The 26335-nt window shown below is 39.6% G+C and overlaps 1 protein-coding gene and 1 long non-coding RNA gene across 13 annotated transcripts in view; one reads left to right on the forward strand and one right to left on the reverse strand.

Moving 5' to 3' along the window:
• Positions 1-26335, forward strand: part of BEGAIN (brain enriched guanylate kinase associated) — a 156760-nt gene that overhangs the window by 119561 nt on the left and 10864 nt on the right. The window lies entirely within an intron of this gene.
• LOC137475277 (uncharacterized) lies at positions 17445-23670 on the reverse strand. Its single transcript, XR_010999795.1, has 3 exons — positions 21361-23670; positions 21154-21237; positions 17445-20728 (listed from the first exon to the last, which is right to left on the reverse strand). It is a non-coding gene; the product is annotated as an uncharacterized lncRNA (long non-coding RNA).

Consider the following 26335-nt stretch of genomic DNA (forward strand, 5'->3'; position numbering starts at 1 on the left):
ATCACAATTGTGTAATCTGCTGCTGGAAGGAAGGATTTGCATGCACAACAGTGTGAATAGGATCCATTCCTAAATAAAATCTCTTCTGACAATAGTAACTAAAAGCAGTCCTTATCTTTCTGAGCTAGGAAAAACCTTGAACACATTTTGAGACTTGCCAGAGCCCTTCCCATTAAGCTCAACACATGCTAACTCTCTCCCAGTTAATCAGTAGATACTGCCATCCATTCTCATTAGACTAAATCTGTTCCCCAGGAGATACCCCAATAAAATGGTGGTCCCAATTAAATTCATTCCAATTAATTTGCACTCCATAAGGGTTTTAATGTTACTTCACCTAAATCCAGCCTAAGACTTCTGATATCTTGTGTGACTTCACCAGCAGTGAATTTTCCTACAAAAAGGGCTAAACATGCATTCCATAAAAAGGATCTACCCTATGGAGATGCTAGTTTGCAAAGCACTTCCTGTTACTTCAAAGTGTGGGTATTGAATTGCAAGCTGCTTAACTAGATCTGAAGAATCTCTGTCTTACTCTCCAGTTCCCATTTGTGGCTGTCCTATCACCTCCATGGACTCCAGATTTATTTCTCCTGGACATTTTCCACCTTTCCCCATGTTCACCAAATTTCCTTCCCAGAACAGATCTCGGCAGCTGCTGTATGCTCACAAAGAAAAACTCCAACTTAGTCAGTGCTTTTCAACTCAGCCATGCTGTATTAAACCTCTGTTAAATGTGTTAGAGACAAAACCCTCACTCTTTTCTTGAGCATAATAGTGATTATTCATGACTCTCAGAAATCATCTGAGAGTTGACTCTCAGAAATCATCTAGTTTTTGTGTTGAAACTCAGACATCTGTTTTGCCATAATGAAGAATGAAAAATGTCCAAGATGGAAAAGGACAGTTTTATTTTCCAACCCCACAACTCTTATATTTGTTTTTCAACTACATCTTCCCTATTTTTTTAAACAAGCGTGCAAATCAAGTAATTCAAAAGATTTAGCAATCAGATGTCTACAAGATTAATTTCTTCATGATAATTGAAAACACACCTTACATTTGCACTACCAATAAAAGAGGATAATTTGAATATATTTGTACAGAGCCAAAGTAAAGGGCAAGTAAACCTTACATTTCACTTGTCAAGTTAACATGAACTCATAACTGGGAAAATACACTGAGTACTATAAACATTCCCAAGAAGGCCAGTAGTTACTATCCTCCATATTCTGTAGCAGCTGGCTTCTGCATCTCTTTGAAGCATTTATACAGTGATTCAGATATTACTCATGGCCTGAATATAGAACCAGCTCCCCTGTGAGGTGCTCTTGCTAGTGTTCCTTATACCTGGATCTGCTTACATACAGCTATACACCAGAAATGTGTCTGAGATAGTCATGGATTTCAGGCACATGATGTATCAATCACTTCCCCATGAAAAGGACAGAATGCACCAGCAGGGAGCTTTGGAACAGTATAGATTAGTGCATGTTTGGGATTGGATAAACTTGGAATGGTAGATGCGAAAGTAATTGGAAAAAAACAACTGCATGACATGCAAACAATCATCAAAATTACCATTTTCCCAGAGTTCAGTCATCATTCTGGGTAAGTAATACCACTGAGTGCAAAATTACCCAAACCTGAAGTCTTGAGTCTAGAAAAGGTTTGAAGTTTTCTGGCTCAGGATCTAGCTCAGAGTGCAAACATGGGAAACAGAAGATGTTTTGCAGGGCATGCATTTATGGTGTGGCCCATGGAGGAAGTGGGACAGTAGTCAATACACTTCTTAAGAAGCCATATGTTCCTGCTATGACCTGTAGTACCAGGATCAGGAAGCCTTACACACTGGCACCCTCCACAGCTTCCTTTTGGCTCCCCTCCCTGCCCTTTATCTTTTTTTCACTCTTTTTTCCCATCTCACTTCCTCCACCTTCTTTATGCACTCCCAGGAATTTGGAAAGGAAGTAGGGAGACCAAGAGAGCTCTTGTAGGAAATGCTAGGGATTGTCAACTAATGGCAGTGAGGAGAGACAAAGTCCTGTACTCCCGAGGAGTGGGAGTAAGAGCTCAGAAGCCTGAGACTCTTGTGTAGATCCCCCTGGAACACCTTCTTGCCTCTTTCTATCCCATCATCTACAACTCCTTCAAAATCCCAATATGACCCACCTCAGTGAGATGTCTGGACCAGTTTCAATACTCAGATACGAGGCTGGCCTTAAATTCCCAAAGGGAGAGGGGGAATGGAAAGACTGACTTGATGATGTCTCTTCTTTCTTATTTCCCCAGCTCCCTTTCAACAGCATTTTTCTCTGTCCTCCCTGTAAATACCCTCTGAGAGCAAAAAATATGTTATTCTGTCAGCCTGGGAGGAGAAGACACCAAGAGAAAAACATGTACACTAATGAGACATGTGGTAGCAGATGGAGTCAAAGTTTGATGACTGACCAGGGATGATGATGATAAATGCCCAATATTTTCAGCTACCTTTAAGTTCTGTGTCTGAGATACATCATGTTTTAGGAAAAAAAAAAAAAAAAGAAACACACAGAAGAACATAAGCTTGCATAAATTACAGATGTTCCTCAGCCAACACATATTTTGGTCTTAGTGCAAGACTGGAATTCAATGAACTAATTTATAGATGAGATTACATTAGCTGATTAAATATTATATTTGAACTCTAAAATCTATGACTCAGTACAAATCCTTCATCCAAAAATAAAGTATGTAATGTTCACATTGCTCAACTACTTGCTTACACCTAAAGCTTTTCTTAATAAATGGGCTAAAATTGCCTTTTTTTGTTGTTGTAGTCTACCAGAGAATACAAGCATCAGTTCAATAGCCTCGTGATATTTTTGTCCTTAAAAGAAGAGCTTTGTTGCAGAAAATATTATAGTATTTTTGCCTGAAATTATCCCCTCGGGCCACCATTAATCTAAACCTGATAGATTAATCCCTCACTTTTAGGATGTACCACATGAGAAAGAAATAAGCAATTATTGTGAATTTCGGTAACATGAATAAAGCTTTTTTGGGCAATCCTCTCAACAACATTTTAACTGCTCAATTTTAAAATACTATTAGGGCAAGCAAACAAAAGTAAATTTCATCACTAGGGAAAAATAGTTTTATAAAAAATATTAAATTACAGAAAAGACAATCCCAGTGGTATATTGATTTCCACAAAGGTTTACACTTCACTGGATGGGCTGTGATAATTACCAAGGTAGTGTGGATGTTTTTCAGTAGCCTTTGAATCTCATCACTTTACATTTGCCACACTTATCTGTTGTATGTAGAATTACATAGATCAGAATATTTTTTTTGCAGTGCTACTAAGCTGTACAATAAACTTTCAAATGACCTTGGAGACTCTACAGCTTGTCCACTCATTCCTGAAGTGGCTCATTCCATCAAGGACTGAGAAGATGTTCAGAGTTATTTTGGTACCAGATATGTCTCTAGGGTTGAGGATTTCTATAGTGAAATAGCAGCACTCAAATACTCTGTCTGGGAAATACACCACCCAAAAGCCTTGTGTACAACTTGAGCTCCACAATGATGATTAAAGGGGTTTGAAGACAAGAGTAAATAGGGCTTTATGCAGGCTCTTTGCACCTGCATGAACATTACGCTAATTGCTTGGGCTTATTTACTTTTCCTCTCGCAGCCAGAACCTAGAGATAAGCTTCCACTGCAAATCAGCCTGGGTAAAACAGTCTGCACCAACAGCAGAAGGAAGTGAGCCTGTGAATGTGTTCATTTTACTTTGCAGGCATGAACAGACCATTATTGCACCCAATTATTCCTACTTCTTCTCCAACCAAACACTATGCAAAACAGGGAGATTAAACCCTTAAGTTGGCAGTGCACATACTTAACCAGAACGGGATATCAAGCAGACTGGATCCAGAAACAATGTCTTCAATGGCTAAAGACAAAACTCCAAAATAAAAAAGAAGGGAGTAGACAGAGCATGACACAGACATGACACATAGGCAGACATGACACAATCATACATCTCAGCAAATTGGCTGACTCCTGATCCATATCTCCATACTCATAAGTTGTCTGCCCCAGAAATGTGTGATGTCCCTTACAGTGCTTACTGGAAGCCAGAACAAAGACATTGAAGTTGCTAACGTTATAAAATCACTGTACCTGAAACAAATGTTCCATGTAGAAAAGGTACAAAAGACATGACTGGTTACATTTAAATTATGGTTTAATTTATAGTGTCGGTCATAAATCTGTATTTTTCTCTTGTTAAGAAATGTTGAAAGGTTGGAAATTAAATGTATAAGCAGTCCATTTTGTGAGTGGAAAAAAAAAAGAGACTCAGTGTCAGGTCTGTGTGGATTTAGAGGTGACCTGTAGAAATTAGTCAATCAGTGCAATGACAACAGTGAGATGGTCAGGGCCATGGGGCTAAAAGGTGATGGCAACAATCCACAGAAGGATTTCCAAGCAGTGACTGACAGAATGTCAGAAACCCAGCACTAACCTCACACATGCCCTGAGAGATTCATAACCAGCTATTACCACTCATGGGCTTGAGTTATAAGAAATATTTCTGATAAAACACCAGCTTAAAACTATTCTGTCTGCTGTCATAGAGTCCCAGAACAGCTTGGGTTGGAAGGGACCTTTAAAATTCATCTAGTCCAAGCCCCCTGAAATGAGTTGAGACATCCACAACCAGATCAGGTTGCTCAGAGCCCCATCCAACCTGACCTTGACTGAAGGGTTGATTCCAGGGATGGGGCATCCATCACCTCTCAGTGCAACCTATGACAGTGTTTCATCCTCACAGTAAAAAGTTTCTTCCTTATATCTACTTTGAATCTATCCTCTTTAGTTTAAAACCATCACCCCTTGTCCTATTAGGGACAAGAGCACTACTATAACACAAGGCACTACTAAAATGTCTGTCCCCATATTTCTCATTAAGCCCCTTAGTAAAAGTCTGTGGTGCATCCATAAGCTGATGATTGTGTGCCACTTAGGTTTCTCCACCTCAAAAAATATATAAAAGAAAAGAAAATACTGTGAAGAGCAACAGGATGAGAACACTATGAAGCATGTTTCATGCAAATAGACAGGACTCTCCAATTTGTTGAAGAAATGGCAGAGAGAGGAGATCTCAGGAAAGGCACATGAAATGCCTAAAAAATCAAGGAACAAGTAAATTGAAATTATTTCTCATCATAACCAGTAAAAGAACGAAAGAGCATCAAATGGCAGGGGCAAGTGATAGATTCAAAACCGGGGAGGCATTTACTCACATAGCCCCTAGGTAAAGATCTTTCTGCCACAGGACACTATGAATATTAAAATCACATCTGGCTTAAGAAAGCAATAAGAAATTACTACTTTGTTATAGTATCACCTATAAGTAAGGTAGTAATTTAATTAAAAATTCCTAGAGTCTGGGGGATATTCTGGGAAATAATGACTCTGCGCTTGGTCTGTTCTTGTACACTACCCTGGGCACCTCTGCTCTCAACCAGAGAGTAGGGTAGATGTACCCCTACCCTACAGTTCTTTTCTTGTTTAGAACTTTTACTGGTTTCATTAAAATGGCTTGGAAAACAAGCTGATGCAACCTTTAGACCAGAAGGATGAACCATGAAAATACAACAAATGGGAGAGACAAAAAGCTTGTATTTCATTCCTCCCTGGTTAGATACATTACCAGGCCATTTTTATATTCACCTCCCACACCTTTCCTGACCCATCCTTTTCTACATAGCCCATTAGCAAATTGCAACTCTATTTGTACTGAAGGCCTCAGCAGCCAGTTAGGAGCTACCCCCAGCTATTCTCAAGGGGGAAACACATAAATAAAGGTATCAGTAAAGATTCCTAAGAGTTGGGATATGATTTGGGAACATCCAAGATAGACAGACACTCACCTTGTTCTCCGAGGGAGTAATTTTAACTTAGTGGGAGCAGAAAATAAAAGCCCAGAAGACTTTTTATAAAACTGGTAGAAAGGCTTTGGTTAAACTACTTTTCAGTGGAAAATTACCCAGTCTGATGCTTGATCTCCAAAATGATGATGTTGAATTCTTTTTCTCAAGCAGTGTCAGATTATTGAGGGCAAACTTCAGCTTTACATCTAGAAAATAGTTTTCTAGAATAGAAGGCTGCTCAGGTTGTAACTGCAGACTCAACTGAACACTCTGTGTCAGAAACAGCACCAAAGTGTCTCAGGGATTTGACATTTGGGTCCTTGTCTGGATGACTTCTCTGCACCATCTGCCTTGAATGAACAACAGTTCCCATGAGGTACAACAGTGATTCAGAGCAAAAATAGACTACAGGATACATCAGCAGCCCAGGGATCCCATTCCACAAAGGAGAAATGTGCAGGAGCTCTCTACACTGCAGTTCTCCGGAGGGAGCAGTTCTCAAAGGGCATTGTTAGCCAAAATCAGCGAGTTCGTCTCTCTCACTCATCCTTCATTTTTGCAGCAGAAGTCCTGAATCTGTGAGACCCTACATGATTTGACAGGATATTCTTTAAAATCTTGGATGCAGAAATTGGTGAAAGTCAGAGACAAGTTTAGGAAAACTTAGGAGAGTATCTAGCAAGTGACTAAGACATATCACCTAAGTTTTTAGAGCAGAAGTCATGTTTCAATTAAGTTTTAATCCTATTACATCTTTCTGTTTTAATGCAAGATGAATTTGTAAAAGTCAACAGATTTTAATCTGGAAACTTCTAACATTTTAATATGCAGAGCCTAAAGTTTTGTCTATTCTCCCTAAAATCAGGTTTTAATATTGCACTTGCTGCTTATAAGCACTACCCTTCCACTTTGCTTTATTAGTTAGCATTTAGGTGCTAACTATTAAATAGAATTCTGTCCACTGGGGTTTGTCATACACTGCAGTTTAGAGCAAAGTAGCTGAGGTATCATTCTTTAATAGTGGCATAAGTCCTTGTATGAGCAATAGAAGCTGCCACTCTCTTTATGAGCCAAGCCAAATGCTGTTAAAATGATGAATGAACTAGTTCCATTTTATTTGTTCAGCCTTTCCCAGTGCTCTTCCTACAACCCAATTTAAATCACCAGCTTGTATTTTACATAAATTCCTATGTGCTTGAAATACACAGATGCCTGTATAGAATGGCAGAACAGCAGTAAAGGTTTATTTTCTTTTCCAGTGAGCAAAGAGTTAAAGAATTGAAATGGAGCTGAAATACAAATTTCAGATTATGGAATGCTCTGAGACAGCCGTTAAGAGACTTTTCCAGGTAGTTTACAAGACCATCCTGCTTTGCAGCCAAGGGTTGTTGGATATCCATGGAGAGTTGAATCTCAGACTGATCAGTCCCTCCAGACTGCAATACAAAACAATAATGTTCAAATCAAAAGCATCTTGATTAAATAATCTAATTTAAAGGTACATGCAAGTGGTGTTGTAGCAGATATTTTTTCCTCCTGTGAGGATGAAGAAATCTTCAAATTTTCCTTATTTTCAAAATTAGGGGTAAACATTTACTTCAATGACATGTTTATGACCTATTAATTAGTTCCTACAAGCAAAGCTGAAATCCCGAACCTCCTTTAACATGGTCCAAGGAGATAAAATTACCTTCAGCCAAACATCCCAAGACACAAACTGAGAAAGAAATCACATCTCACAGAAGTTTGACTGGATGATCAAATAGAGATCTCCAAGGTCCTACCTTTAATTTCAGTGGGGAGGAGGCGGGGAGCAAAGGAGAAGAGGAGGAGAGAGACAGAGAGCACACAAGAGAACACACACCAGAAATTAAACTGTCAACCAAATAAGCCATCAAGCAAAGTCCAAAGCCCATGGTTTATTTTAAATGAGCATACGTATTCTCTCTATGACACCAGGAGACACAACTTTGTTTCAAGCCTTACCTTACAGGATCACTTTTAGCTCAAATCTTGAGTTTTAAGGATCCTCTTCTCAGTCTCTGGTCTATTAGGAACGACACATATACCTAAGGAATGTGTAAGAAATTGTGAGAAAAAAACAGAGCTTGGATATTCACTTGCTGTGGATAGCACTGTAAACCTAAAAAAAAAGAATCCCTAAATTTTCCAAGTTCTTCTGCTGTTACACACCTCATAATTTCAGTGCCATTACTTCAATCTAGTTGCAAGTCACACAGATGACTGAGTTCTGGGTAAAAAAATACCTATCTTTTATTTCATTCTCTCCCCACAAGAGATATAATTTTGTCTGAGCTGTATTTATAAATTTGGAAGGAGAACTGAGAAATTGTTCATCTCACAGTGATGTGAATGGCCTGAAAGAACAGTTTCCATGATATAAGATTTTTCTTCCACAATTCTCCCAATAAAATAGAAGAAGTAACTAAAATCCAGCAAATTGAAATGTGTGATACTGGTTAGACTGAAACTAATTCACTGATTGTCATGGGAACTGTTGCAGCCACAGTTAGAAGTGTGGCATAATGCAAGTTCATTTCTTTTCTTCCTTATTTGCCTCTAATTTTTATCAGAATATCTGTTGGAGATGTTTTCCACTGAGAGCAGAGAATGTAGTTAAAGGAAGCTGCTTAGTCACTACCATGGCACAGGGAAGGTCCATGCAGTTGTAAAGAGGATATGATGCACCCCAAGGAAAGTTAGTTTGAGAATCCCAACCACTACTAGCTTCTGGAAATATTCAAATGGTTGCCATTAAGGAAAAAATGCACAGAAAAACACTCTTTTCCCTTTTGAGAGACACCTCAGAAACAGAGTAACAGGTTTGTATGTGCAGATCTCACTTTGGAATTAACAGTGAATATCAGAGAGGAATATTTATCTAGACTGGTAGAATCCAGGAGAATTAAAAGGGCTGTTTAAGTGGACTAAAGGATTCAAGAATCTGGAATGTTAAGAAGGCCTGAAAGCTCTTAAAATCAAGGATACAGGATTATGTACTGCAGATTAGAAGGAAAAATTGTATAGAGCATTTCTGAAATTCACTGAATGAGAAACTTCCTTGCAGATAACATTTTGAATAAACAGAGAATCTGAGAGACTTGGAAGGAGAAACTTGTTTCTCATAAATCATAGAAATAATTGCCAAAACTCAAGGTATGTTAGACTACACAAGGGAAACCAAAACATGTAGCAAAACAAACCTTGTCTGTGTAAATAATAGCACAAGAATAAAGTAAGTTGTTTAGAGGAGAATGAAGAAATTGATGTTCAGGATAGCCCAAAGAGCAGCGAAGCACAGTCATACAGAAGATACAAAATAGAACATTACCACATGACAACAGGATATGATCATGCTAAGTGAAAAGGCAGCTGAACCACTGTCCTTCTAGGGAACTGAATTTTATGATCAGAGAAAGCAAATTTAATAAAGCCTTCCTACAATTAATTCTATATCAGTTCCATCAGTTGTGCTGCTGTGGTGGGAACTGGGAAGCACAGAAGAGAATGGGTGCCCCTGGCTCATAGGAAGAGGATGAAATTTTGCAGTGCACATCTTTGGCCAGGCTCAGCCCATCTATCTAAGTCACCAAATTTAGGAAAATGAAATTCTCTTGTTGCTTCTACAGTCAATAGAAATAGATTAGCACTTTCTGCATCAGATAGAACACGAATCAATTTTTTGGGGAAACTGTCTCTGTCACTCCACTGGCTGTAGCCACTTTACTGAGCAGCAAAGGCATTTTTCTTCCCCACTTTGCTCAGACAAGTGCCCACCCACAGGCAGGACAAAACTGTGCTCTCAACTAATGAAAAAAAAAAGTTATAAATTGGGGATTGCCCACTGAAGGTGCCAGAAAGCAATAACATTCTGGCTTGATTAGTCAATCATAGTTAGAAAATCATTTGGTTTCAGATGTCCCTTGTGAGGCTTTTTTAGAGAACAAGACCATGATGAGGCCATCTGGAATACAATATGCAGTCTCGGGCATCAGATGCAAGGAAGATTAATTCACTGTGTAACAGAACTACAATAATCAAGGAAATGAAGAATTTATCTTCTGAGATGAGATTAAAATATGCTGGCTTGTGTGGCCTAAGAGAATAAAGGTTGTGGGAATTCAAACTGCTTTCTATAAACTCATCAGTCTCAGTTTCTATAAACTTAGCAGAGGCTAAAAGCTATTTAAACTAAAAGACACTTCTGCTGCAATAACAAATAGATACTCATTAGCCTTTAATAAATTTAGCCTGAATATTAGACAAAGGTTGCAAATCCCCAGAGGACTAGAACAACTTTTATTAGAATCAGTTCCACTGCTTAGTCACATTGATGCTGAAGTGTGATCAGTTTGGGGTCAGCACTTCCAGCCCGGCTGGAACAGCAAGGAGTGAGTCATTAACTCGTGGGGTCCTCTCTAGTCCAATGCACCTTTGGCCTCCAGCTCAGCATTTTCTGAGCATTGCTCTGTAGTCAATGCCTTTTTATGAGCAGTGAGAGACTTCTAAAGACCTTTGAGCCTCACAGAGACAAAGGTCAAATTTTTGGAAATGTTCTGCAGTTGTAGGACTTCTGTCCTTGGATTCACGTACTTGAGTGTGTTGACTCAGCAGCAGATGACGGCTTCTCTTTCACATCATGTACTCTTTCAGGGACCATGTTCTGTGCCAGAAGGGAAAATAAAGGCATGCTGAGGGCTTACAACAAATAATCTAAGCTAGAGGAATCCACAGAATATTTCACAGAAGTCAGGGAGTCAGCTGAAAGCCAGCTGGCTGCAGGGTGAGTCTGGCTAAGGCAAAAGTGACAGAGGCTGATTGCTTGAAAGAGGAGGTAGTGGGGGGAGAGAGAGCAAAGCAAGCAAATAGGAAGGCTGAGAGGACATACCAAAATATACCAATATACTCAGTTTTGACACAGAACTATTATATCCAGACAAAGACAGAGAGATGCCTAAAACAGAGCACAAAAAGTAGATTTTCCTCTTCTGAACACGACCATGTAACTACACATAGATAAGCATCAGCATCTCTGAGACAGCACAGATCTCCTATGCAAGGCAGCACTCCCCACCTATCACTCTTGAGCTCTGTTCATACAAAATGTATAAATATTAGCTGACATATCAGAAACCTGACAGATTTTCCAGTAGTTGATGAGGTCTAAATATTCTCTGTCTTTGGCAAGAGTCATGTTTCAAGGAAGAATTCAAAAGAATGATGCAGATGTAGAAGCACGAATCCTAAAGGGCTCTCCTTACAAAACCAGGCTCCTTTCTACTAGAACATAGGATTTAGCTCAGGAATGCTTAGGCTGATCCTCATTGAACCTGAGATCCCTATTGAACCTGAGATTTTCTTCTCTACTTGGCATTTTGCTCTTTACTGGGGTCCTGATTCATTAATAAATCTCCCAAGCACAACTACAATACTAGGGAAAGCAGTAACATGCCTTCATTAATCTCTATTCATTTTAGTGAGCAATCATCCTTGTAGTGCCTGTATGTGCCATAACACCATATGGCAGCTGCTTTTTTTCTTCCAATACTACTGTCATAATTGACATTGTTTTCAATTTTTTCTTAAAGGGCAAAACACATTTTTCTTGTCCTGATCTCAGCAGGCATTTGAAAAGGTAGGAGCATTAATTAGCTCCTCTGCGCTCTCATACCATTCATTTTCCAAATATATTCAATGCTTGTTAACCCTTGGTTTTCCATAGTTAGAAATACCAGGGCAACTATATGGCTTTCAGGATCCTACTCAGGTTAATATACAGAGTAACTTAGAGTAACTTTGAGAATGGGGCCTGATAGTAAATATCATCAAGTTCTGTTGCATGAAGTTGGGGAGCTGAAAAATGAGCACATTTTCTGTTCTAACTCACTTTTCAGTTCTGACTGTTATCCAACACTTCTTCCCAGTAGTCAGGAGGTGGCATCATCTGCAATCACTATAGAAATAGCCAGTCATATTTTTTCCACTTTGAGGAGTGCCATTAAAAGTGCCTTTAGAATGAAATTTGAGAGAAAAGAGAAATTAACATGAGTGTATGAAAAGGTTCAAAGATTACTCACACACACTCTTGATTCTTTAATTTGGAAATTCCTGTTCATCCTCAAAACAAGTGGTACATTAATAAAATGGTTCTCTCATCAGGTCTGTTCTGGCACCATATTTTATCCCAATGAAACTGTAGATTTGTAATCCTCTCTTGAAAGAAATGTGGCGCATCTGATTCATGCTATGAACATAGGGTAATAACTTTCAGGTTTAAGCCTAGAAAGTAAATTCTATTTTTAAAATTGATTTCTCCACTGCATTTTGAAATACAGGTCAGAGTTTTTAGAGTGTCAGTTTGAAGAAAACCTTATAGTAACAGATTACTAATGTAAAATGAGTCTTATAGATAATCCCCAAATATTTTAATATGTTCGGGCCACTTTATTTAAGCAACACTACAACAAAAATGAAAAAATACACATCTGTACTAGATGATCTTTGAGGTCCCTTCCAGAGGTGTAGAAGTTGTTCAAGTGATATGAGATGTGCAGCTTCTGTTCAGTGGTTTACTGATTGAAGCTTGAAGATAAGCCATAACTTAAGCTTTTTTTGGTGCTGCATCACATAATCATTAAAACCCTGACCTGAGATAAGGTAGAGGGCTCTGTCTTGGCATATAGTTCAGACCTGCAAGGCTCTGTTTCCACCTCTTCCTTCCTTTTCACAGAGCACTTGAGCATCTTAAACTGCTGTCCTGATGTTGCTTCACATCTTCCAGACAATCCCTCAGCAGAGTTTAGGTGTTCTTGAAATGTCTTTTCATAGACTAGAAATGCAAATATGGTTCCAGCCTTCATTCTCCAAAATTAGAAAGGAGTCAGCATCAGTTCTACTGTATACTGAAAACACTGCTGGAGGCAGCTGCAAAGGTGGATGAAGAGGAATGTAAACTGCAGAAGTCCCTTTGTAGGACTGTTTTCAATGATTGCAATTAGATTTAGGACTTGTAAAGACAAAAGGGAGGTATAGATTGCAGTTCCATAGCAGCAGACTGATATCATAGGACTCTTTAAATAATGCATCTAGAAGCTGAGTCACCTGTAGTAGGAACATTTTAGGCTGCTGCATAATTCAGGAGCTTTTGTTCCTATAAAGAATGCATTAAGGTTTTCAATTCTAAGCGTCTAACAAGTCCATGGTCACCTGACAGTGGCAAACAGTGAAAATGACAAGTTGTACAGCTTAAAGATCTCACTGTTTCACTTGTATTTTTCATTTCCATTTCTCCTGTAGTCCTCACACGCCCATCCACCCTCATGACAAAGCCCTGAGTAACCTAAGTTATATTCTCCTACAGTGGTCTAAGCCCTGTTCAAGGGCAGCTTTTCTTCTCTCTGAGGCTGGCATGGGGTAAACCCTGGCAAGGACTTCCCAAGGAAGACTGGACAGACTCATGTGTCCATTCAAAGCAGAGCACCACAGCTCAAAGATCTCCCAAGATGCCAAGCCCAAGGACTAGACAAGCTGCTCTGGTGATGACCTTCAGCCAGTGGAGCGCTGAGATGCCTCCAGGGTGGTTCTTACTGAGCCAGGACATGCAGAAGACACGTGTCAGACTCAGCCTTCTCCAGCTAAGCAACAATCTCCTCCTGAAGTGTCAGCCAGCTTTCTGCAGGTTCTTCTGGCAGTTATTTACCAATAGAAAATAAAAATTGTATTCTTCAAGCACAGGAATTGCTGACTGAAATATTTATGACAGGAGCTAGATGGATCAGATGAGTGATCACAGTGGTCTTCTTGCTGGTATAGAAAAACTATTTTAAAAACAAGTTGTTTTGACTGAGTTGGCTAAATTATTTATGAATGCCTGGATCTCCACACAGGCAGATCTAGAGAACCTAAAATCTGCCATGGCATCTCCTGCCAGCTCTTAAGCTGCATCTTTGTTAACTATCAAACAGCAATTAAGACATTGCTGAGAATCAACCTTCTGTATATAATCTACTGGAAAATATGGACTTTGAAATCCTGCCTGGGTGGTAGGAAGTGTTTCTGTACCTTCCAGCAGGGCCTAATTTTAGCACCAAAACCAGTTAGCACAGTCTGTGATGAGGTTTAAATAGTATAACTCTTCTATTGCCTTCAATGAAAGCAGTTTTTTCCTCCTACCTATGTGGATTAAAATATACTTCAAAAAAATTAAAATATCTATATTAAGTTATATTTTCCTACAGTGGTTTAAGACAAATTGAGAGAGAACCAAACTGTTGTTTTGCTGATGACTTTACACATTTACTGGAGCTAGATTCTGGAGCACACTAGGAGGTTTTCTTACCACAACAGGTTACAGAAGGAGATTTTACAAAGTTTTAATTCAGAATGAATAGGATCTCCTTATCTCTTAGTACAGCTCTTATGACTTCTGATGAAACTTGAGAGTAGTGCAAAGGCATCCAGCATCACTTCCTAGCTGTCAGATTACCTGAAGTTTGGCCTCTTACTCAGCCAAAATATACTCATGGATGGGGAAAGTATTAAGTCTCTTAGTTTGGAGTGGCAGAACAGAAAGGATATATGTTAAGATTCAAAGATGGAGCTAAAAATTGGGATAAAAGAACCATTCTAACAATCAGAGATTTTCTCTAAAGCCTTGACAAATTTCTTAGCACTAATGAGAATCAACACAGCTCTTCAGTGTCCATCCACGTTAGCACATTTCTCTCAATAAATAAATCTCAGAAGCTGAAAAGTGAATTATATCTGCACTTTTCAAGCATAAGATGTTATGACAGGAAGCATTAAAAAAAGGACCAGTAAATTACATGTCAATTCTGAAGACAACTAGTACATGCAATGTACTACATTGTGTGGAGGATAAATTCAAACAGTGTAAATACAGTGTAAATTCAGTGTAAAAACAGTGTAAATTCAAACTGTGTAAATACAAGGAAAACAAAAGCCAATAAACCAAGTCATAAACAAAAGTCATAAACCAATGGCTGAGGACAAAAATCAGACTAACTAGATTAAAAGTTTCACTGAATTTAAAATTATGTTCCTAGAAATACTTTTGAACAGTGAGACGGAAGGAACCAGAAGACAATCAACAGGACCAGAAGGACAAGAGATTTTGTAGACTGGTGCACTGGGGTCTAGCTTCTAATCTTCAGTTTTTTAGGGTCTATTCGCTGTCAAATATTTCTCATTTCCTCCTCAGCTATGATTAAAAAGAGTCTCTCTAAAGTTCCTTCCTAAGATCAAAGCCCTAAGGGTTAAACAGTGTGTTCACAACTCTGAGTCTTTTTCTTTCCTCTTCTGACAGGTTCAGGGGCCTAACATGCTGCCCAATACTTACATTTTCCATAAACAAGTAAAGCTGTATTCTTCATGGTGAAAGAGGACTTGGTTAAGGCATTAAATCTCATTTTCTTAATGGCAGAGAACAGTTTACCTACCAGGCTCCCAGGGCTTTTTGTATTCTTTTAGCAGGAAGGAAATAGCTGTCAAATTATTTCAGTGTCCATGACTGTAGGACCATCCCCCAAAGAAGTGGAAAATAAACCCAAATTACCAAAAGAGAGAAAAAATAATTAATTTTAATATTGTGTATTTACCAGGAAGTTTTGTGGTTCTCATTTTGTTTTGGGGCTTAGGTTTTGCTTTTCTCTGTTTCTAGAGAGCTGCCTCTGAAAGTAAATGAATTGGTTATAAACAGCAACTAACTTTCAAATCAATGGCACCTGACAGACACCACAGTTAAGAAAAGCAATCAAGCGTGTCAAAATTAGAGAAGTTCATTATGGGCAGTTTTAATCTCTGATGTTTTCCAGGAGAAATTTCCAAAATCTCTCTATGCAGCACCCAGAGATTTAAATGCTTCTGCTGTTGGGGTGAGCCTCAAGGACAATTGTGCTGGGCTAAGGTCCCCCATATTGTCCCTCCAGCTCTGTGTAGTCCAAACGTGCAGCAGCTCCCTCCTGAGTGTACAGTAGTTTTAATGTTCCTCTTGCACCAGGTTTGCAAGGAAATGCCTCATTCTGACTTAACTGGGCTGTTTCATGGCACATCAAGTCCTTGCCTTGCCACATGAGCCAGAAAACAGATGAGCACCTTTCCCTTTGGCTGCCCTTGGTGGGAGGCAGAGCCCTTGTGCCGCTCTTTGCTTTAAGGCTGAACATTTTTTTACTACAGATTGCAACGCAATTTCCAAATTCAATGGAAACTACAGACAATGTTAAGCAATGTGTCTTAACACTCACAAAATCCTTCTTATAAAAAAGAGGAGCCTACATAAATTTCCACCTAAGATTCATAAAAGAACCAGCTGAACAGATTGCCAGCTTCCTACTCCAAACTAAATTAGAAATACACTCTAATGTGTTAAGCTGATGTTAATTTTAAATAGGATTCTGAATGTAGAGATAATTCTGAACCAATTGTACCAACATCCAAGAGGTCAAGCATAGAATGGGGCAAATTGAGGTTGCAGAAAACACAAACTCACTGTGTATGTTGTTCAGCTACTGGAAAATTAAATCAGAAGAGTATAAATAATGGAAGTCAACATATTTTTAGGAAAAAGTTTTTGAACCACTATTTCTTTTGTAAAGGCAGTCGAGTAGATCTATTTGGATAGTAAGAATTGACAAGTACCACTTCAAATTATTGTGATTACTAAATAAACACGATACAACATCAAAAGCAGTTAGCAGAAAGGTTGCGGTAAAAGACACCTCAAAAAGCAACAGGCACTGTGGTATTTCCATTTAAAAGAGTCTGTTCAGAGGACAGGATCAGGACAGCTCAGTGATTGGAACAGGTCTTAGCACAAATCTGTTTTTAACTGGGTCCTAAAAGTAAACACAAAATTATTGCTGATAAAATGAGATAAAAAAGATTAGTAATGTTGTTAAATGTAGATAAGCAAATCAATTCAAATGACCAGTACCGTCCATAAGATGTTCCCATTCAGTCAAAAGATGGTTTTCCCCAGACATTTAAAAGTATAAAATCTACAAGGGTGCTTTGCAGACCGTAATGCAAAAAAAAAAAAAAAAAAAAAAAAAAGGAAGGAAGAAGTAAAGAAAATGGATTGTGCTCTTGTGCTCCAGAAAGGAGGGACTCAGGAAAGGTCACTGACTCTGAAAGTCAGGCTGGTTGAACAACTCCACATGAGCACCCAGCAGCAAGCCATGACAGAAATAACAAATGTAGTATTTGTATAACCATGACAGAAGTGAATAGAGCAGAATGATAATTTTGCCTCAGTTTCAGACAAAAGAAAGTCCAGTTTGAAGACAGTGGCTGAAGTTCTGATATTGACAATTTTTTAGAGGGTTTGTAAAGTCATTCAAGTTGTCTGAAAATTGGAAAGACTGAGAAGTAAAGAAGCTGCCTCAGCAAGAGACTCAGGAAGATCACATGTTTAGTGCAGTGGAGAAAGAAAACTGTCTAATATAAGTGTCTTCACTCATATAAGTGTCTTTTCTCTCACAGAGAGAAAATGCTAAATATCAGACAGCTTTTTAATCAGGCAAAACAAGAAGTACACTCAGGATCCAGACCTGTTCAAAGGGAGAAAGCTGTTAGCACATGCAGAGGCATAGAGCTCCTGGTTTCCAGGGAAATGGCGTATTCTTCATTGTTTGAGGTTTTCCCATCAAAGAGATCATTACAATCAACTTACTGAAAGCCTGTCTCAGCTAGAGTCACGTTAGTTGCTAAATCTCTCCATGCTGCTCTTCCCTGGGACAGTTACAGGCCCAGAAAAGCAAGCTCCCCATGAATTACTAGATTTATGTCTTGGGAGATATGGATTCAGTCCTTGCCTCTGCCAAACATGACTTGTGTGTCATTGAGCTAGTTACTCAAAGTAAGCTTCATTTTACCTACTTTTAGATATCTACACGCTAGATATCTGTTTTGCATGTGTATGTCTGAAGCATTATTATCCTCAGCATCTTTATCAGCCAGTGGAGAGAAGCAGGCACCATTGGAGAGGGGCTCCTCCAAAAAAAAATCACCATGCAATGAGGAATTTCATGCTTTGAAGAACTCTCTGTGCTGATTGAGTGAAGGCAGGAAGGTGGCTGGCTTAGACCTGGACAATGACATCCCTGACATATAAATAAGGGAAGGTTTGCTTTAGCCTCTTCTCAAGGGGACATTAATATTTCTAAGCTGCTGTGAAAAGAATATCTGAAAGACATAATATTATTAGGAAATATATGAATAGCTATAATAAATGGAATCAAGAAATCACAGTGTTCAAATTTCTGCCAGGCTCCAGGGCAAAAGAAAACTGAATCTTGGAATGTCATTGGAAAATATTTAAACTGTGAACCAGATCTCTGAATGCCATGGAGAAATACTGAGGTTATTGAATCCATGTACACTTTTCTTAATGGAAAAAATGGTTTAAAATATCTCTTTTCCAAACAAAGGGCTTTTCAATTTTGAAGGGTCAGTCTGACTTTCAGAATGGACAAAGTTGTACCAGCACTGCTGATGGGGCCATGAAGTGATATGTGGCAGCCTTTTAAACCAGATTCACTACCGGAAAAAAAAAGATTGTGGAGTTACAGTATAACTCAGGATAGTTAAGGAGGCAAATGAAATTTCAGCAAAGCTGTGAAATGGCACATGAGAGGAGTGCTGATTCAAGACAGCTGATCTTATGACATGTAACAAAGGTTGTCACATTTCTCATGATCTAAAGGTAGTCTCTCCCATCTGCACAAACTCTGGAGACAACAGCTAAAATGACCATCCTGAATATCAACTCAGGAAACACACTGCAGTGAGTTTCCTATCTGCTTGTTCATAAAAATATATCTTTAATTTTCTTTGGGTTTGATCCCAGCAGTCAGATGAGGAGGAAGTGCTGCACTTCCCTTATAGTAAAACTTAATCAGTTACAGCAAGCAATCCGTTCTGCAGCCTTGCTTCTGCCAGGAGAGTTTAGGCCTCCAGCCCTAGTGAGCAGAAACAGGGTGCCCATTGTGGGGATCAAATGTGCCTCTATCCAGCAAAGCCTCCCTTGACCACAACCTGCAGCAAACACCACTCCAGCTCTCTGGCACAGTCCCACCTGCCCCTCCCTGCAGGGCTCCTCAGCAATTCCAAAGAGCCACAATTAAATTAATATTAAAAATAACTACAGCACCAACCCCCCAAACTGCATTAAGAGACAAAGTCTTGAGTAAGCTACTAGCACGGCTGGAAGCAAAATTCTGTCTTTGTTCGAGGAATTTGCATAGTGACTGTTTCCTTTTCTATACTTTTTTTTAATAGTTATTTAATGTAGTCATTATACTTCGTTATGGCAGTTTGAATTGGGATGCTGCCAAAAAGACACTATTTAACAGGGTCTGAGGGGCTGGATATTTGAACAGATTATTTTATTTTAATGGATCTACTCTGCTTTGCCTTGAAAAGAGCTTATTGGGATTTTCTCAAAATGTTCTCAAGGATCTGGGTTTGACTGGGGTGGGGGGAGAGGAAACACCAAACCTTAAATACCTTTCCCCAATATGAGATTTTACAAAGTAAATAGCAGAGATATATTTTAATAAAAGAAGGAGAGGCTAATTCACACAGAAAATACATAAGTACATTATGTTTATTCCCTGTAATACACTTAAAATTTTTCAGACAGCTTACCAAATCTTCCCAATCAATACCCCAGTGGATGTTTCAATATATATTAAACAGGTACAAGAAATTAGGGGAGCAGAATATAAAGACATGCACACTTTGGACATGGATTTATTTAGAAAGATCAAAATCCACACGAGGAAGAGCCTAAGATGTGGAGTGGTGAGGAGAGAGAAGCCTGAGGCATGACAATAATGCAGCAATAATAGCAGGTTTGCCGCTGTGACAAGCTCCGTGAGGAGGGCAGAGCTGCTGGGCTGGCTCCGGGCTGTGCAGGGTCCAAGCAGGGCTTGGGCACCAATCCAGCTCATCACAGGTCTTCACTGCAAGAATGGATTCTGTGCACTCACATGCAAGGATGAACCCAGAGAGGAAAACTCAGCCTTGCCATAGGACTGTGATATCAGAGAAACATTTTCTGAGAGAGAAGCACTTTAGCTCTCCAGAGAGCAATTAGATAAACCATTCCTTTAGTCATGGGGGAAAGGAAGGGACTGGAAGTTTTCTTCTACACAACTCATTATTAAAAGAAAGTGTCAAAAGGTGACAGGAAATGTGAATTTCAAAATTCCTAGAGTAGAACAAATTATTAAAGAGCAAAGTACTGTAAATAATCTAGCCCTCACTATTTTTATTTGGTTGGGAAATTGTCCTTGTTTAGGTAGTCAAATCTAATTAGAATTCACTTGCATATTAAAATAATCTGCAATTAATATGAATGAATATTCCAAAATTCAAAATACGACATTTTTCCTCCTAGATCATTTTACTCCTTTACTCCTAGAAATTAATGCCACCTGCTCTTTCTAGACGATCTAAGTAGTTCATTTAAGTAGTATCCAGTCTCCTGTAACTTCTCCATTTCCACAGAGGAGCCTTTGTGGCTGGAAAGTTTGAGTGTCACACAATCAGTCCTTAGAGTGACAGCTTCAGGCTACAAGGCTGTAGAGCCTACCTTGTGTGGCCTCCAGCAGAGGAACTTCTCCTTTTCTACCCATTCACACGACTTCTTTTTCCTTTTGCAAAATGTTTTGCTCCTTACCACTAGCTCAGCTAGTGGTAAGTCTCCATTCCTTTCATTTCACTATGACCATGTAATTATTTTAAATTATTTTGCTGAGCTCCTAGGAGGAGTTAAAAAATAGCATTAAAAAAATAAAATTAAGCTGTGGGCAAGACAATCCAGTCTCTTTCTGGGCCAATCCAAGTGTCACTTGGATCTGTCACTTCCTTTTATCCCACGTGTTCATCATAAGAAAGGCTTGTCACATTGGAATAATGTTCTTGCCACTGTCTTCTTCATATGGAAGAACTCCAACATGACATAGATTTTTGCAATAGGTAAAGCCTAAGGCAAAAGACACATCAACAACATATTTTCTCTGACCTGCCCATAAAATGGCTATTTTCAAATCCATAGTGCCATCCATTTGTCTCTGAAGAATGCAGCCTTGCCTGCAACCTTGACAGCTAGGCAACAGAAAATCACTTTAAATAAATATCTAATATTCTGTAGGATAAATATAATGAATTAGTCATTGCTCTTTACCATAATGTAGCAGAATTCCTGAAAGCCAGGCTCTATTAGCATTTTGAAGAGGTATTGAGACAAGGATGGGCGTCCTGGGGATTACTGCAGTGGGAAGCAAAGATGAGACAGTGGTAGATGATGAAGTGCAATCAGGATGCTGCCATAGCCTCTGCATAGATCCCTACACGTTCCTGCAGTTTTGTTTGTAAATTGATAAAGACTTACCTGATAAATCTGCTAAACATTTGGCTCTTTTCCTCTTTTGCTTGTAAAGATGCACATTTTTAAATAGACTTGTGGGTTCAGTGAATCTGTAAGTGAACAGCTCCTTTGGATACTCATTTTACTGTTAAACCAAAATAAGATTGTTATGCAGAGAAGCAAAACTAAAAATTTAATGTGTATTAAGTGTTGCTTTCATGCCGCAATTATCAGCACCAAATCCTGCTCCCCCAAGGATCATGTCGTGAACTGGTATCAGATGATACAATCTCATTATTCATTGAAAAGTCTTTCATTATTATTTGCTCTTCTGATCTTGTCAGTTCACTCTTTTTATTACAGTTTCTGCCCATGGGTGCAAGTGAGTGTGAGCAGGGGATATCCACTGCTCTTCACTGGCAGATAAACTCACACAGAGCATCCATAAACAGGCACATCTGCCTGCACGTCATCTGCCATAAAAACATGAAGATCTGCAGAGCAGAAACTAGCATGCTTAAAATCAGGAATTACTGCAGAGAATATCCAGTAATTCCTGCAAATCCAAACCATCTTTTGCTTTTTTATGAGCCAATTGATATAACAAGTTATGCATATGGTCTGCAGGGAAGGACTGCAAATAGAGCAGCTGTTAACTTTCAGAGTTACAGGAGGAAAAAAGGTTTTATTTCCACCACATATCTCATTCTTGTTTTCTTTACCTTGTTGGCTATAACCCTGACCTAGACAGGCCCGCCACCACATATGTTTCTATTTAAGACTCTGCTTACAAGATAAGAGGTCCCTTGGTTTGAGCACTTGCTCAGCTGAGACTGTGACACACATGCATGGGAAGAAGAGTGCAACTAAGCTTGAAATAATCCACATTAGTACCCTCTGCAGCACTGAAAATTTCCACAGCTGGTGGGAGAGACCATTGCATAATCTCTCAATCTTCCATTCCACAAATAATGGTCGTTTTTATTAATTTCTCACCAGAATACAAGATGTACATGACAGATGTTATAAAACAAATTCATCCTCACTCATCATTGAAGTGCTGTCATTGAACTATCACTGGGAATGCACAGGGCATCTGGGAGCCCTTTCTTCATGATAGATAATACACTCACGTCCTCCATGATTGCTGTAATTATCAGTAATAACTAGATGTTGCATCACTGACTCCAGAAGACATGCATTCACACACACCCAGTCAAATCTGGGGTCTGTTTGAAGTCTTGATGGAACACCAGGGAAAAACATAAGTGAACCTGTACCATGTTCTATGCATACTTGTTCTCAATTTTATTAGGATCTAGAGATGTATTAATCATTTATTAAATCATCTCTCCATAAGAGCATTTACTTATATGCAAATATCTGCATTTCCTAATAACAGAAATTTAAACTATCATATCATAATCACCCCAGTGATGACAGCAGTCCAGTGAGATGTGGTAGCCATGCATTAAAGAACTCACAGAAGGACAGAATGGTTGAGGTTTGAAGGGATATCGGGGCATCATCTGCTTCAAACTCCCTGCTCAAACACCTGCAGCAGGTCTTCAAGGACCATGTCCAGACAGTTTTTGAGTATCTCCAGGAGTGGAAACTCCACAATATCTCCAGGGAGCCTTTTCCAGTGCTCAGTCACCCTCAACAGTTTAAGAGTTTTCTATGTTCAGATGGCACTGCTGAAGTTTTGTGTGTTGTGCCACTGGTATTGTGCTGATTGCTTCTTGTCCTGTCACTGGGCACCTCTGAAGAGAGCCTGGCTCTGTCTTCTTTGCACCCTCCCTTTGGATATGTATCCACATTTGATGAGATCCCACTCAAGCTGTGTTTTCTCCAGGCTAAACAGTCCCAGCTCTCTCAGTGTTTCCTCAGAAAAGTGATGCTCCAATCCCTTAATCGTCTTCCTGGCCATTTCTAAGACTCTCTCCGGTATGGCCATAGACTCTCTTCAGTAAAGTCTTCATCCACCTGTACTGAGAAGCCTGAGCTGGACACAGTACTCTGGGTGCGGCCACAGCAGTGCTGAAGGGAAGAATCATCTCCCTCAGATTGCTGGCAACACTGCCTAATGCAGCCCAGGGGTACCTTTGGCCTTCTTTGCAGCAAGGAAACACACTGGTGGCTTGTGTTCAACTTGGTATCCACCAGGACCTCCCAGTCCTTTTCCTAAAAGCTGTAGGATATGCTGGGTGGCCCCAAGCATGCAGTAGTGCAAGGGGTTGTTCCTCCCCAGGTGCAGGATTTTGTATGTCTCCTTGTTGAAATTTGTGAAGCTCCTGTCAGGCCATTTCTCCAGCCTGTGGGGTCCCTGTGGAGGGCAGCTGCTCTTCCAGCCGCTCCTCCCAGTTTGTCATCTTCAGCTGCTCAGTTTTTTCCTTCATAAAATGATTTTAACGAGGTTATAAAATATCACCATAAAACATACAGAGTTTGTTTTGGAAGTATATCTCCACTTGTACAGCCAGCACTGGTTTGCTGACTACAATCCACAGAACAGTCAACCCCCTGCATTTTCTTAGCAGATACCTTAAAGCATAAGCAGTGAAAAGATTGTGACTGCTGGTCTAGGAGAAAAGTACTGAGTTAACAGTGTTACACTGGTCCACAAAGGTGGGGAATGTCTCCTGTCAAAGTGTTATGTTCCTCTTGGACAAGTAGAGTAGTAGAGAAAAAAGAGAACAAAATTCTGCCTGTATTCCTCATCCAAAAACACTGAAGTAAACCTCTATCAAGGCACCCAGGATGGGATACTAGTATCACTCTGGTAGCATTTGTAACAGAAGAAGTCTCTCCCTCTCTTTCTGTCTGTCATTTGGGCATTACTTATTAAGAAGTATTTCCAAAGGAATACTGCTGACCACCAACACCCTGCTGGTCAGTACTACCATCACATTATTGTCACTGTAGTATTGAAATTGCATCCACAGAAACGTTCCTTACAGGAACATTAAGGTTACTTTGCCAACTTTGAAAAGTCTGACATTTCCACAGACCAGCACTTCCCATTTGCAAATCTGAGGCTGCTTTCCAGAGGTCTCTACACATCAGAGCTCCCTCAAGACAGCAGAGACCACAGGAAGCAGGCAAGCCTTGACTAATAGGCTGACACTTCTTTATGGTAGGACACCCTCCAGCTGCTGGAAAGCAATGAAGGGAGACTGAAACATTACCAGAGAGAGAATTTTTAGCCTGCCCATTGCTGCTGAAGGACTAGAGTAGTAACCTTTATGCAAGACAAGCAGATCTTTTCATCCAACTTTTGTTACTTTTAAAAATACACTTATCTATTAATTATTTCATGCTGAATCAACCTAGCAAAATTCTTTTCACCCCATTTATATCACAGATTTCAGATGTAGGGACTAGATGGCACCAAACACTTTTGAAAGCATCAACTTATATTTTTATGGATCTATAAATATGTGAGGGATGTTTTGAGTGTGATAGATGCAAATTATAAAAAAGGCCCTGAGGTTCCAGACAGAGATTATATATTTTATTATATGATTTGGTTCCTTTGGGAAGAACAGATATTCAATCCCTTCCTCAGATCTGATAAGGATGCACGGAGGGTCATGGTAAATCCAGGATAGGAGCAAGGTGCCCTCAGCCTAGGTGCTGTGACTGCTGGATTCACCCAGCAGAACAAATTTCATCTGAGTCAGATGTGGGCACATGACTGTAGTTCTCTTGTGTTAGTCAGACTCTACAGAGCTGTGTTCTCGTGTGCTGGCTCTGTGTCAAGGGATGAGGGGGGCAGATGCACAGAGCTGACTCAACAAAGGTTTCTGAACAAGGATCCACCAGCCACTCAGACCACTGCACTCTGTAGCTATGGCATTTTGGAATGGACTTCAGGAAACCTCAGCCTAGCTGAGGCATATCAATAACACCACTGATTTAATCACTACTGAGTTTTGAGAGACAGGGTATTGGCACCTGCAGAGCAGAAAGCAGTGCCAAAAGGAGGGAGGAGGGGTCACCAGCCTTGTGGTAGAGTAGGAGGACCAAGCTTCTATAAGCTACCAGAAATAGAGGGATCTGCCAAAAGTGGTTACAAGTCAAATAAGCATTTATATTTGTAACTCGTGATCATAGCATTGATAATATGATTCCCATCCTCCTTTCGTGCCTCTCTGACAATCTGATGCTGAAAATGATTGCTTGACTGCAAGTGGAGAGCTCAAAGTTGCAGCCCCCAGTGACCAGCAGTCCTTCTAATGCAGTGATCCAACACTACCATTCTGTCTCTTCCAGCTGCACTGTTCTCCCATAGGTGGTGTCAGGATTAAGCCCTTGTCCTCTTGTTGCCACCACTGCACCATAAAAACATCTGGCTGAAGACCTGAACTTCCAAAGATGGACACACAGGGTGTGGCCAATATGCCAAAGGATTTCAATGTCCTGCCCACCTTTAGGCTACCTCATTTTTCCACATTAAAACAGACTCTTTGCTCTTGTTAACGACATTGATTTCAAGAGAAAGAAGTGAACTAATAATGGTGGAGAAGATTGGGACTGGCCTTGCCTTCTTATTCCCTCTTCTCCACAGCACTACTGAGGTGTGTTTATTACTTTGGTGCCCACCTGCTGACCTGTATAGTATAAATTTGAACTGAGATGAGTTTTACAGTTCAATAAATATAGAATATCTTTTAAAGTCACACTTGAGCAGATACAAAGCCTGGGAAACATCATCCAAATGTTATCATAAGTGAAATAAAATGAAATCATAATTCAGCCAGATTCAGCATTACTCAAATGCAGTGGAAAGTAGTGCTTCCAATGCCTGAATCTGCTGCCTTATTAGTTTCTCTCCTGAAAACTATAAATCCTCAATCAGATATTCTCTCCTGAACTGCAAAATAGAATGAGTAAAGTTCAATTTGGCTAGGCAAGAGCAACAGTTGCTAAGATCAGAGATATTTAGAGCAACAGAGTTCTACAAATCAGCTGTCCTGGTATGACAACTTGTCATAGA

Source organism: Anomalospiza imberbis, chromosome 6 (assembly GCF_031753505.1).
Source record: "Anomalospiza imberbis isolate Cuckoo-Finch-1a 21T00152 chromosome 6, ASM3175350v1, whole genome shotgun sequence".
Taxonomy (NCBI): Eukaryota; Metazoa; Chordata; class Aves; order Passeriformes; family Viduidae; genus Anomalospiza; species Anomalospiza imberbis.